At 42.8% G+C, this 12,358-nt stretch overlaps 1 long non-coding RNA gene across 2 annotated transcripts; it reads right to left on the minus strand.

Annotated features, from left to right (window-relative positions):
• Positions 1 to 524: 524 nt before the first annotated feature.
• Positions 525 to 9,716, minus strand: LOC125161118 (uncharacterized). Of its 2 annotated transcripts, none has more exons than XR_007150473.1 (4): positions 9,533 to 9,716; positions 7,502 to 7,665; positions 4,667 to 5,057; positions 525 to 634 (listed from the first exon to the last, which is right to left on the minus strand). It is a non-coding gene; the product is annotated as an uncharacterized LOC125161118 (long non-coding RNA). The 2 variants fall into 2 exon arrangements; XR_007150472.1 differs by having other exon boundaries at positions 9,529 to 9,716.
• Between the last annotated feature and the right edge of the window lie 2,642 nt (positions 9,717 to 12,358).

Raw genomic sequence — 12,358 nt, forward strand, 5'->3', positions numbered from 1 at the left:
CAGCTTTATGCCTGTTATTCTAGCATAATTATTAATAGCATTACCTTTCACTTTCAAAGGTGTCCCAGCTTGAATGATAAGTAGCAATTACAGCATCAACCTAATTTTAGTAAATCTCTCTAAAAAAATTTTTTTAGGGGTGTCTGGGTGGCTCAGTCAGTGAAGTGTCCCACTTCAGCTTGTCATGATCTCACAGTTCGTGGGGTCAAGCCCCACATCTGGCTCTGTGCTGATAGCTTGGAGCCTGGAGACTGCTTCAGATTCCGTGTCTCCTTCTCTCTCTGCCCCTCCCCCGCTCAACTTTACACATGCTCGCTCGCTCTCTCTCTCTCTCTCTCAAAAAAAAAATTAAACATTAAAAAAAATAAGGATATTTTGATGCTGAAAATACCTTAAAATTATGAGAGAAGTGATATCATTCATATCACAGACTGAAAGAAACAGAGTGATAATACAAGTATTTACCATTTATTAAAAAACAAATGTGCCAGTCATTATGCTAAAGACTCACCTCATTTTATTTCATGTGTAAACTTTATAGTTTCATTCTGACCAATTTCTATAGGTGTAGAAATGAAGCACAAGATGACAAAGAGACTTTCTGAGGAAACATCAAGGAGTAGATGGAAGTATCCTGTGGAGGGAAAACAAAATCATGATAACCAGAGGGAAGGAGGAAGATACCAGAAGAATATGAGGCATGCAAATAGGGACAAAGCCCACACAATGAAGACCACTTGGTTCAAGGCCAATCATACCCCTTGGCTAGCACCTTGTGGAACCTGAAACACTAATGCATCTTGGGAGCTTGAATCACATTCAGCTGCCCAGATGCTTAAGGGAAGACCTGAAGTCCACTGACCCTAGAACACTGAGATACAAAACCTTTGCAATAATGAGGTTTTTTTCTCAACTATCTCCCCCCGCCCACCCCCTACCTTTTCTTTGGCCTAGCACCATCTCTCTAGAGCTCTCTAGAACAATACCAAATTATAAATATTGTCATGACTTTTAAAATCCAAAGGCCATTAAGAATGGATTCAAGAGTGTCATGGCCTGCAAAGTCCCTGATAAGGCTCAGTCGCTGAAGATTAATCTCTCACCTCTTCTCAGATCTGTCTATTGGCTAACATGAAGCATGGTCCATGGATCTGAGCACTGGAAGATGGGTTTTGAACTTTCCTCTTGCATTATTCACATTCTTTCGGCCACTAGCAAGGGATTCTCATTTCCAACATCATGATTAATCTAATCCCTCCAAGTTTCCACAAGGAATCACATCTTCGTGAAGTTTAATTTAATGTAATTTGACGTAACACTGCCCCCTTGTGCCTCACTACATGAGGGGCCTTTTCGGGGAAAGATTTATTTTTAATTAAAAATAAAATTTATTATTTCAGCACCTTATTGAACATTATGCTGGGGAGGGGAAGATGCATTTCTTGTTTATATCCCTTCATCATTTATCTCAGGCCTTTGTTACATTGGTTTCCATCATTGCTAACTGCTGGCCAAGGAAATCAGTTCTAAGGGGCAGACTTCAACATAAATCCACATGTGATTATTTTAAAGTAGCATATGGACGGAAATAGCAAACAATAATCCAGGCTGCCCAGGAATGAGGAGTTCAGGAGAAACTGAGTAAGAAATCAGGAAATGAAAAGAAAGTTATTAAATAGACTTGCCACAGCTGGCCTAGTGATTTCAATAGACTTGGTTAATGGGAAAAACAATCATAGAGAGCTCCTTAATTGCTTTTCTGCTGAGTTCCTTTCCACATCTCCATGTTTGCAGAGATTAATTAGGAGTTCCAATCACAACCTAAAACTAAACTCAATGAGACAGATCAGAGAATTAAAAAAAAAATGGTGGCATGCTCTGGAGACTTCTGAGAAGTGTATCTCATAAAATTGATGGTCAGTGCTTCTGGTTTGCAAAAGATTACTTGCAAAGAATAAGTAACGTAAGGGCAGAACCCTAATATCAAATAATGCACAAATCCTTACTCCTACCTCAAAAATTGGGCCTGGGTATTTTTCTCTTGATTAGCCACTACTCAGCTCTCTGGGCGAGATATTGGTAGGAAAATGATCCAGAAAACTTTGGGTGTTCTATAAATCACTGAAGCAGAGAGGATGCAGCCAAGCTGACCTCTGAGATAAGGTGACACACAAAGAGACCACATAAACTAGCCTCTGGAAGTGTACTCGTCACTCTTCCAGTGACAGCACTTCTGAGAATTGTTCCATTTCCATTGGGTTTGTAAACTCCAGCACCACCTCCGTGATCATCTCAAGATAGACACATTGGCCTATGATAGATGTCTGGGGATTGAGTACACAGTAGGGGTGCCTAAAAAACCAGTCCATGTGCTTTTCTTCTCCACCCTTGACTCATCCCCTCCTAGGCCAGACTTTGCTTTCTGACGAGCTCTTTTTAACCCAGTCCAGGAGTTTCAGCTTTGCCTAAGGCTGTGGACATTCCCCATGTCGTGAACAACCAGAAGCCCCCTTTCCATTTATCTTTTATTCCTGGCTTTCGTTTTTTTGTTTGTAGTATTTGTTTTTGTTTTAAGTGTGCCCCCTGCTGGTCTATTGCTTCACACAGAACCCCATCAGGGTTCCATGACAGACCAGCAAAAGTGCTCTAAGAGGTTGTGATTGTGATAGGTTTGTCTTGCCTAGTTAAGCAGGAGGGACAGGTTTCCCTGAAGAACTTCCACTCTCCATGAAGAAGGGGACCCTGATAGCAGTAGGCGAGGAGAGTAGGGGGGAAGCAGAGGAGAATCGTTTCCAATGGGAGACACGGGAAAGGTGAAAATCAATAAAGACATAAACACAGAGTTAAAATCAAATAAGCAGGAAGGACACCGTCACAAGCTGAGACTGGAAAGGTCCATTTTGTGACATTTTTCAGGAGAGACTAAGAACTTTTCTCACCTCTCTACTATGAGGCTCCCCTTTCTTGATCCTTGGCACCCCCCTTCCCAAGCACACCAATTCTGGACCCAGCAATTCCCTCCACCCATCAAAACTAAATCTCAGCCGTGCAGCTGATCAAACGTGGTCACGCAGAGAAGTGACTGCAAAAGCTTGATGAATCACAGTAGTTCCTAAAATCTTGGTAGACTGCAGAGCCCATAAACCCCAAGATGGTCTGAGTTCAAATCCAACACTTCACTCTGACTGTCAGTTTCCTCATCTGTAAAGCCTTTCTTCCCAGGCTTCTGGGAGAAGTTAACAAGGCAGCAGAAGTGCTCAGGGCAGCAAAGCAGGACATTCTTAGCTAGGATTTGCATTTCGATCATGGCACCGAGCTTTCAGCCAGAGGAATAAATCCTGGTGGCATTTTAGATAAGAGGGAGCTGGAAAGGCGTGTGTGCATTTTGTTCATCTTGGAGTCACGTGCAGATCTCCAGCTGGGCCCAGTTGAAAGGCCAGGTTGACTATCTCATGAAGTACACTGGAACACACTTCATACATCAAGTAGCCTGCCCTGGATAGAAATGACAGGATTTCTCTTGGAAGGGACACCGAATGTATGGGGCTTTTTGTCTTTTCTGAGTGGCCTATATTTACTGATCTGTTGTTAAAGAACATGAAAGGTTTCTGCAATTTCAAAAAGCTTTTTTTTTTTTACTTAAACTTAAAATTTCATTGAAGTCTTCTTCAATGAACTTTTTAGGGCTTCGATGTTTGCAACTTTTTCCTTAATTAAAAATTTGGGATGTGAAGATTATTTTACTTCCTTTATCGGATGCCGTGCACGTTTTTCTTTGGCTGCAGTATTTATTACTGTTAAACGTAGGATAATAATCACATTTGTCAACACAATCATTACCTATTTTTTTTTTCATTACCTATTTTGTATACGGGACCGATAGAGACTGTGTACATGTGTTGGGGTGGAGGAACTATTAGGAAAGGGGCCACAGACTGATAAGATCCCGAGTTTTAAATCCAGAAGGAGAGAAGAGTGACATCCACAGAAAACGGCTTCACAAGGAGGGGAAGAATAAGTAGCCCCCAAGAGACAGGGACCAGTGGCACTTAGCTATCAATGTGCATCAGAATCACTTGGAGAGTTTTTAAAAATATGCAGATACCTCTGTTCCACCCCTCGAGATGCCGATTCCATGTACCGGGGGTAAATTCCTGCCTGTTTGTGATTGGTTTAAACAACGCACAGATGATTCTGATGCGTAGCCAAGGTTGAGAACAGCTACTATCGGTCGACAGGAAGGGAGATTCAGAACAGCACGAGTCCCTTTGCTCTTGGAGAGAACGAGAGAGTGGATTCATGGAAGAGATGACATTTTACACATATATGTAGTTGTAAGATGAATGCAGGCATAACGTATGTGATGTCATCCATAGAGCTGGCCCCAGATAAGCATGCATGTATTGGTCATCCTTAACTCAAGAACCAGAGAGACATGGTAACCACCCGGTAGAAGATATGAGAGATACTCAAAGATAATACCAAACTCAAATGTGCAAGGAGGCCCTGGATATTCCACCAAGCAAGAGTAAAGCGCTGCCTGATGGAAAACAGAAAGGCTGAAAACTGCTGCAAGTTTAGAATTCCTACAATCCTGTCGTTCTAGAACTACAAAATGATAAAGGGGGGGGGGAGCACATCCAACATTATTGGAAATGTTACTTACAGCTGAGAAAAGAGGGCAGATGGATGATGGGAACGTGGCAGCACCAATGACTACAGCATGTGTTGTCTTGAGTCTTCCCACGTCAAAGAGGGAGAGAGCTCCGACGGCTTCTTGAAGGTTCCTGCTTTACTGAGAAGGTGAGGCAACAGTCTAAACTGTGCCATTGAGCACCCTGTGTTTCTGTCTCGTTCCATGTGGCTTCCTTCACACTTCTGCTTTCATCTGAAGTACTGGAGTGGCCATGAGCACCTCTGGAATTGTGTTAAAGTTGGAGACAGATTTAATTTGGGTTTAGCAAATTGTATTTATGTGGTTCATAGTCGTTTCCATGTAGTGATGTGCAGGCCCTGAGCCGGAGGCCATATCTCAGTATGAATGTGTCCTGTAGTAACTGACAGCACAAACATGTTAAAAAGAAAAAAAAAAAACAAACATTGAAACATATAGAGCCAGAGGCTCATATGCAAAACACTCTGTCTATTCGTATAGCTTACAATATGGTAGAAATAGAGATTTTCCCAAATTTGACAACAATTTTTAAAACAATTTTTTCAATGTATGATCTTGCTATGTGTGAAGGTGAAAATAACCGTTACAAGCCACAAATAGTAAAAATCAAATTTTGATCAAATACGCGAGAGAAGAGATTGAATCTCTAATATCTTTCTATTCTCTCCTTAAAAACAATATGAGGGGTGCCTGAGTGGCTCAGTCAGGTATACGTCTGTCTCTTGATCTTGGCTGAAGTCATGACCTCACGGTTCATGAGGTCGAGCCCCACGTCAGGCTCTACACTGACAGCATGGAGCCTACTCGGTATTCTCTCTCTCTCCCCATCTCTCTCTCTCTCTCTCTCTCTCTCTCTCTCTCTCTCTCTGTCCCTCCCCTGTTTGCACGCTCTCTCCCTTTCTCCCTCTCTCTCAAAAGAAATAAATAAACTATGAAAAAAATATGATAAAATATCATATGAAAAGTTCTTCAACTATGGAGATATGTCAGGCAGTTAACTAATAAAAGTAAAATGCTCTTTTTCTGGATTTTGTGTGATGTCTGTGGTATCTATCAGCTTTTTGAAATGTGTTACTTGTGATTTTTTTCTCATTCTAAGAAAAAAAAAAACCCACTGTGTTCACATCACTATAATTTTTTGCCTCTCCTGAAATTCACAACAAAAGAAGCATTATGGGGAACATTCTAAATGTCGCATCTCATCTCTCATCTCAAGACGACAAGAAATTCTGTTTTTTTATTCATTTAAATCAAATCGTCTAACTCCCAGTGCTTAGCTTTTCAAGAATTCAGGAAATTCTCGGTCATCATTGGTGTTTCTGCCCTCCCAGAAACACCCGGTTCCCAAGGTCTTACCCAACCCTAAGCAAGAGGGTGGGTGACGTGTCTATTTATCTGCTAGGGCATCTATGCACACTGCTCCAAGGAGACTCTATGGCTGCCCTGCTTTGCTGGGGACATAGCCATCTTGGACTAGTTTTAGACCCCTTCAGCTTATGGTCCTTTTCTGGGTTTGCTGTGTACACATCACTCTTCCCCAACCCAGGAATAGGGCATTGGATGGATCTGCCCCATCTCAGTCCCCAGTGAGCTTCACCATATTTAGGTACGTCCAAATTCCTAGGAATACTCCCTTATTCTCTATCCTTGACCTCACTCTCCCTCGGCTCTATAAGCTAGGACCCTTACTCCCATATCTTTTACAAGCTTAGGCTTTCAAAAAGGCAAGAAAAGCATTGTCTTCAGGCAACACTGGTTCTCAATCATGGAGGTAAAAACCTAGGCTGAAGGAAAAGTCAAAGGCCCGGCTACTTTCGGGAACAGAGAGAAAGGGAAAATATAGGGAGAATGTTGAGCAAAACAGAAATACTCGATTAGTATCTCCAATTGAAAGAACAAATCTGACCACACCACTCCCCAAACCGCACCTTTTCAGTGGCTTGCGATCACTTAGTAGATACAGCAACTAACCAGTAACGACAAGACCACTTACTTATAGCACCTGCCCCCCAAATTCCACAGAGGTGCATTAATAATTGCAATGTTCATCAGACTGCTTAAGGGTCTTGTTAAAATATGCGTTCTGATTCAGAAGGTCTAGAGTGAGGTCTGGGATTCTGCATTTCTAACAAGCTCCAGGTGACACTCCAGGACTTCAAGGATCACATTTTGAGTAGCAACAGACCACGGCTTTTTTTTTTCCGAGCGTCCAGCACATCACACAACACCCTTGTTTCATAATGGATTGTAGAATGACCTGTCCTTAGAGTTGCCTGGGGACTTTTCTTTAAAATTCTGGTTTCCTGGATCTTACCCCAGATTCACTCGTTAGAATCTCTGTGATGGGTTCCATTAAGTGCATTTTAACAAGCCCCTTGTTATGCTTCATAGCATTTAGCAGCCATTGTTCTGACTTTGCCAATGATTAACTACTCAAAGTATTCCTAAGGTACCTTTCACTTTCCTGACCCCAGGCCTCTGCATAAACTGGAGCCTCCAGGGTCCTTACCCAGTATCATTCTTCACCTGCAGTCTATCCATTCTACGTGCATTATTCCTACTAAGCCTTCAGAAACCTTCTGGGTCGCCTGTCAATCTGGACTGAGTACACTTCTGTGCTGCTTTCAAGCATCCTGTGAACACTTGGATCCCAATATTATGACTACTTGCATGTCTCCCTCACAGTCTGTGAGCTGCTTGAGGGCAGGGAGTTAACATTTATTTACCATGGACATGAACCAGTACCAGGGATGGATAAACAAATGAATGGATAGGCTGAAGAGAGAAAGAAAAACAGAGAATGAATTAAAGGCAGATCAGTCTTACACCACGGTTTATGATGCCTTCCCAATGGTTTCGGCCATTTCTCATTTCTCCTCGATCACCAGCTTCCACTTCCATATTCTCTTTTGCTGTTTGTCAACTCAGATGAAAAAATTCAGCCCTTTTCCTGTTTCTACAAAAGTATCCTGAGGGCAAGGAAGGATTTGCTAGAAGACAAGGGATGAAGAGAGCAACCAGATCAGAACTCTTGTCAGATCACCAGTCCACCTCCTTAGTGCCCTCTTGCCCAGAGAAACCAATTTAGTTCCTTCCAAGTTTGCAGAATACACTACACTGATGCGTGGATAATTGACATTTCCCTCTATTGAATCCTAACAGAACCCTGAGATTTTTAGGGATTCACCTATCCAAGCAACCACGTGCTTCAGAGGACCTCCCCTATCCCCAACTTTGAGGACAGGCTTGACTTATCAAAGAAGTGATTGACAAACATAGGTAGGGGCAGGTGACCCAATCCAGGCCAAGAGACAGGTGAGAGAAGGTTTCCTGAGGGGCTCGTACAAAAAGTGTCCTCATTCCTAGGAGATAGCCCAAAAAAGAGATTGTCTCTTTTCTTCCCTCAGCCATGATGTTTTGTGTTTTTTTTTAATTTTTTTTTCCCAGCGTTTTTATTTATTTTTGGGACAGAGAGAGACAGAGCATGAACGGGGGAGGGGCAGAGAGAGAAGGAGACACAGAATCGGAAACAGGCTCCAGGCTCCGAGCCATCAGCCCAGAGCCTGACGCTGGGCTCGAACTCCCGGACCGCGAGATCGTGACCTGGCTGAAGTTGGACGTTTAACCGACTGTGCCACCCAGGCGCCCCAGCCATGATGGTTTGATATGACACCTAAAACTGTTACAGGCATCTTGCCACCAGAAGGAGGAGGAAAGTGACTTTGAGAATGGCCGCAGACAAATGGAAAGAACCAATGAGATAGAAATAACATAGTGAGTTCACCAAACCCATTTCCTTTTCCTCCCAATCATATAGCAAATCACACTGAACAGCCTCCCGCGAAGTTGGACAGTGCCAAAAGAATTGAGTCCTGATCCATAAACTATGATAGTTGTAGCTTCTAGACCTGGACTCTAAAATGTCCTGCTTGTTCCTCCATATTCCTTCTCTTTCTCCATCTGCAGGTTGGATCATGCTAGGGTGCTTCTGAAGCCTTCAAGATGGTAGAGCTAGAGCATAGATGAAGCCAAGGCCCTTGGATGTGATAAAAGTATCTATTTTCATAGAGTACTTACACAAATGAGTAATGGTATTGTACTGTGTTAAGCCATGGAGATCTCGGGACTAGTTTGTTAAAGCATGTTGTAGACTGACTGTATCGTTCCCCAATTCATGTGTTGAAATCTAATACACAAACTTATGGTATTTGATGGTGGGGTCTTGGTGAGGTGATTAGGTCATGAGGGTATAGCCCTCATGAATGGGATTGGTGCCTTATAAGAGACTAGAGAGCTAGCCCTCTCTCTTTCCACCATGTGAGAATCCAAGGAGTTCAGTAGTGTGAAACCCAGAAGAAGATCCTCAACAGAACCTGACCATGCTGGCACCCTGATCTTGAATCTCCAGAATTGTAAATAAATATCTGCGGTTTTCAAGCCACCCAGTCTATGGTATTTTCTTACAACAGCGCACGTAGACTAATACATAGCGTGCAGCATTACTTACACTGATTAACAAAACTAAATTCCTTGAGTGCTGAATCAATTAACCCTGCAGTCCATCTACCTCTAGACTTTGTTTCCTGAGCAAACTTTTTAAAATCTTTAAGTCCATTTGGGGAAGGATCTTGTGTTACTTTCAGCCCAAGACATTGTAACAGAGAAATTCACATCTCTACAGCTCCTACTTTTATATTTGTATAAACAAACCCATCCAGATGGTCACGGAACAAAGACCAGAACCTAGTCTGTTAAAAATGTATAGAAATATATAAGGATTTTTTTTTTAACCCCCCAGGGATGGTCTGCTTTTTAATCCTCACTTGTGATTTTCTGCCCCCTATTGTCCATACCTACTTCTGTGCTTATTTTTTGCTTGATGAGTTCAGGGGATTCTTCTTCTAACCAGCATCCTCCTCCAGACAGCCAAGGACCTAAAGCAATGTGGAATTTAACACTAGGCATTCTGGAATACCTCTCCAGATAAATCTACTGATCAGAACTCCTTGAGCAGTCTCCCCAGACCTAACAAAAAACTAGATTTTTCTCCAGAGTCTTATCTTGTGTGCTCTTGATTCAGGGGCCTCCCTTAGGAGGAAAGCCTTTGTGACATTACCCCCCATTCCTTTGCGACACGTTTTCACCCGCCCCTAGACAAAGGGCCACAAGCGTGGCCTTTCTCCCACTGCGGGTGCCCCCTCCTTCTCAGCCTGATGGCTCCAGTGTCCCAGGGATTGATGCATCAGTGGATTCACCCACAATCCAAGACCGACAAGACTACCTCAATTAGTCTTTCTATAGATACAGCAGATGTAGAGAGGAAATAAAATGTTCTAAAGTTATTTGTTTATTTATTTATTTATTTATTTATTTATTTATTTATTTATTATTTGTGGGGAGTGGGCAGAGAGAAAGGAAGAGAGGATCCCAAGCAGGGTCTGCATTGCCGGTGTGGAGCCCGATAACAGAGCTCGAACTCGCAAACTGTGAGATCATGACCTGGGCCGAAATCATGAGTTAGATGTTTAACCCACTGAGCCACCCAGGTACCCCAGAAATAAAATATTCTCAACAAACAGGATTTACAGCATTGGGGATACGGAGAGCACACGTCTACCTATTCTCCCTTCTCATGGTATTTTCCTTTAGAAACTGAAATAGTTTTTCTGAGCTCCAAAGCATTTCCTGAAATGTTTCCTCCTTATTTCCTTCCCACATTAAAGCTCACCACTTCCTCTTTTATGAATCCTATCATGGTATCTACTGTCCTTTGACATGTTTATCAATGCAGCAGCATACAGGGGTTACAAGCTTGGACCCTGGAGCCAAACTGCCTCAGCTTGATTTCCTGGTTCTGTCCCTCACTGGCTTTTTTTTTTTTTCAACGTTTATTTATTTTTGGGACAGAGAGAGACAGAGCATGAACGGGGGAGGGGCAGAGAGAGAGGGAGACACAGAATCGGAAACAGGCTCCAGGCTCCGAGCCATCAGCCCAGAGCCCGACGCGGGGCTCGAACTCACGGACCGCGAGATCGTGACCTGGCTGAAGTCGGACGCTCAACCGACTGCGCCACCCAGGCGCCCCACCTCACTGGCTTTTTAACCTTGAACAACGTAAGCTCTCGGGGCCTCAGTCTCCTCCCCTGTAGAAGGGGATAATAAAAGTGACTTCATCAGGTGGTGTTGAACATTAACTGAGGAAATTCACTTAAAAGAGCACCCAGAACAGTATAAGGGCTCAGTAAATACCAGTGTAGCTATTTGGATATCTCTTTCCGCCCTTTTATGATAATAAGCCCCTTGAGGTAAAGAACAAAATGTTACCCATCTTGTATTCCCAGTGCGGGGAGGGGGCCCGATGTAATGCTCTGTTTGTGTTGATTGAATGAATGAATAACTGAATGAATGGGAAATAAGTAACTGAATGAGTTTCTGGGTATGTCTCGGGCTAATAAGCAATTATTCAGAGATTTCCCCACTGAAAATCATAGCTCTATAGCCAAGGAATTCCAGTCTTTGTGTCATCCGTCATAACCCAAGATGAGCTTGGTTTCGTTTTCTCTGCGCCAGTGACTGAGCTTTCCAAAGCCTCCTCTGCTTCCATTTCCACCCTCAACTCCTGCACTCTGCATCCTTGCAAGGGGGTGAAAACATCCTGCCTATCCAACCACAAGGAAACAGTTAAGGAAGTCAAAGCATACTACGAGGCCATGAAAAAGACGGGTTAGATATCTTATCTTTCTATTGCAAGACATTAGTAATTAACTATTAAATGATAAAATCAAGTTATAAAACTGTATTACAGAGTGCCCGTTTTGGTAAAATATACATTTGATATACTACATGTCCAGACATGTGGTTTTCACCTGCACATCAGACTTTAAAAAATGATCCCTGCCCAAGCCCACTCCAGACCACTTGAATCAGAAACTCCAGGGGTGACGTACAACCATTGGTATGCCTTAAAAACTCCCCAAGCGATTCTAATGATATAAATTGATATGTTATCAGTGGCTGTCTCTGCCTGGTGGGATTGCTGGTGTTTTTATTTTCTTCCCTTTGCTTATCTTTTTTTTCCCCTCCTATAAATGTGTATCGCTTCTGTGATAAGGGGGAAAAACATACACAATCAAAGTGAAGTAGGGAGAAAGGTAGAGCAGAGGCAATTTTTAATATAGGCTAGGCCCTTACTGGAAGGGAGGGGGCTGTAACACTTGGCACGCTGTGCTGTTTAAATTGCGATTCCACAGGAACTCATACGAGGGGCCGGGGGTAAAAACACACCATTGTACTGCAGTTCAATGCCAACCAGCAGAGAGATAATTAAATGATAAGCTAGCAGCTCTAAAACACTGGACTCATTTTTGAAGTTTATTAACCTTCTTGTTGGGTAAAGCTCAGCTTTAACTGTCAACTACCATCAAGACCTTGACCAAAAGAAGGAACGGAATGCATGGGAGTCCCCTGACAGTTCACAAGATTGTCTGACAAGGGAGTCGATGCCAAAGGCTACCATACGACAGGCAAATCCAATCCTTTCTGATGCCCAGAATTTGAAATTAATCTCTCAGTTTCTCTAGGTAATCGTAAATTCCAGTAGTTGCATAAGTTGTGGGATGGCAGGGAGATCTGAGAAACATTTGCAGGGAGAGGCACCTGGGCGGCTCAGTCAGTTAAATGTCC

Source organism: Prionailurus viverrinus, chromosome A2, assembly GCF_022837055.1.
Source record: "Prionailurus viverrinus isolate Anna chromosome A2, UM_Priviv_1.0, whole genome shotgun sequence".
Taxonomy (NCBI): Eukaryota; Metazoa; Chordata; class Mammalia; order Carnivora; family Felidae; genus Prionailurus; species Prionailurus viverrinus.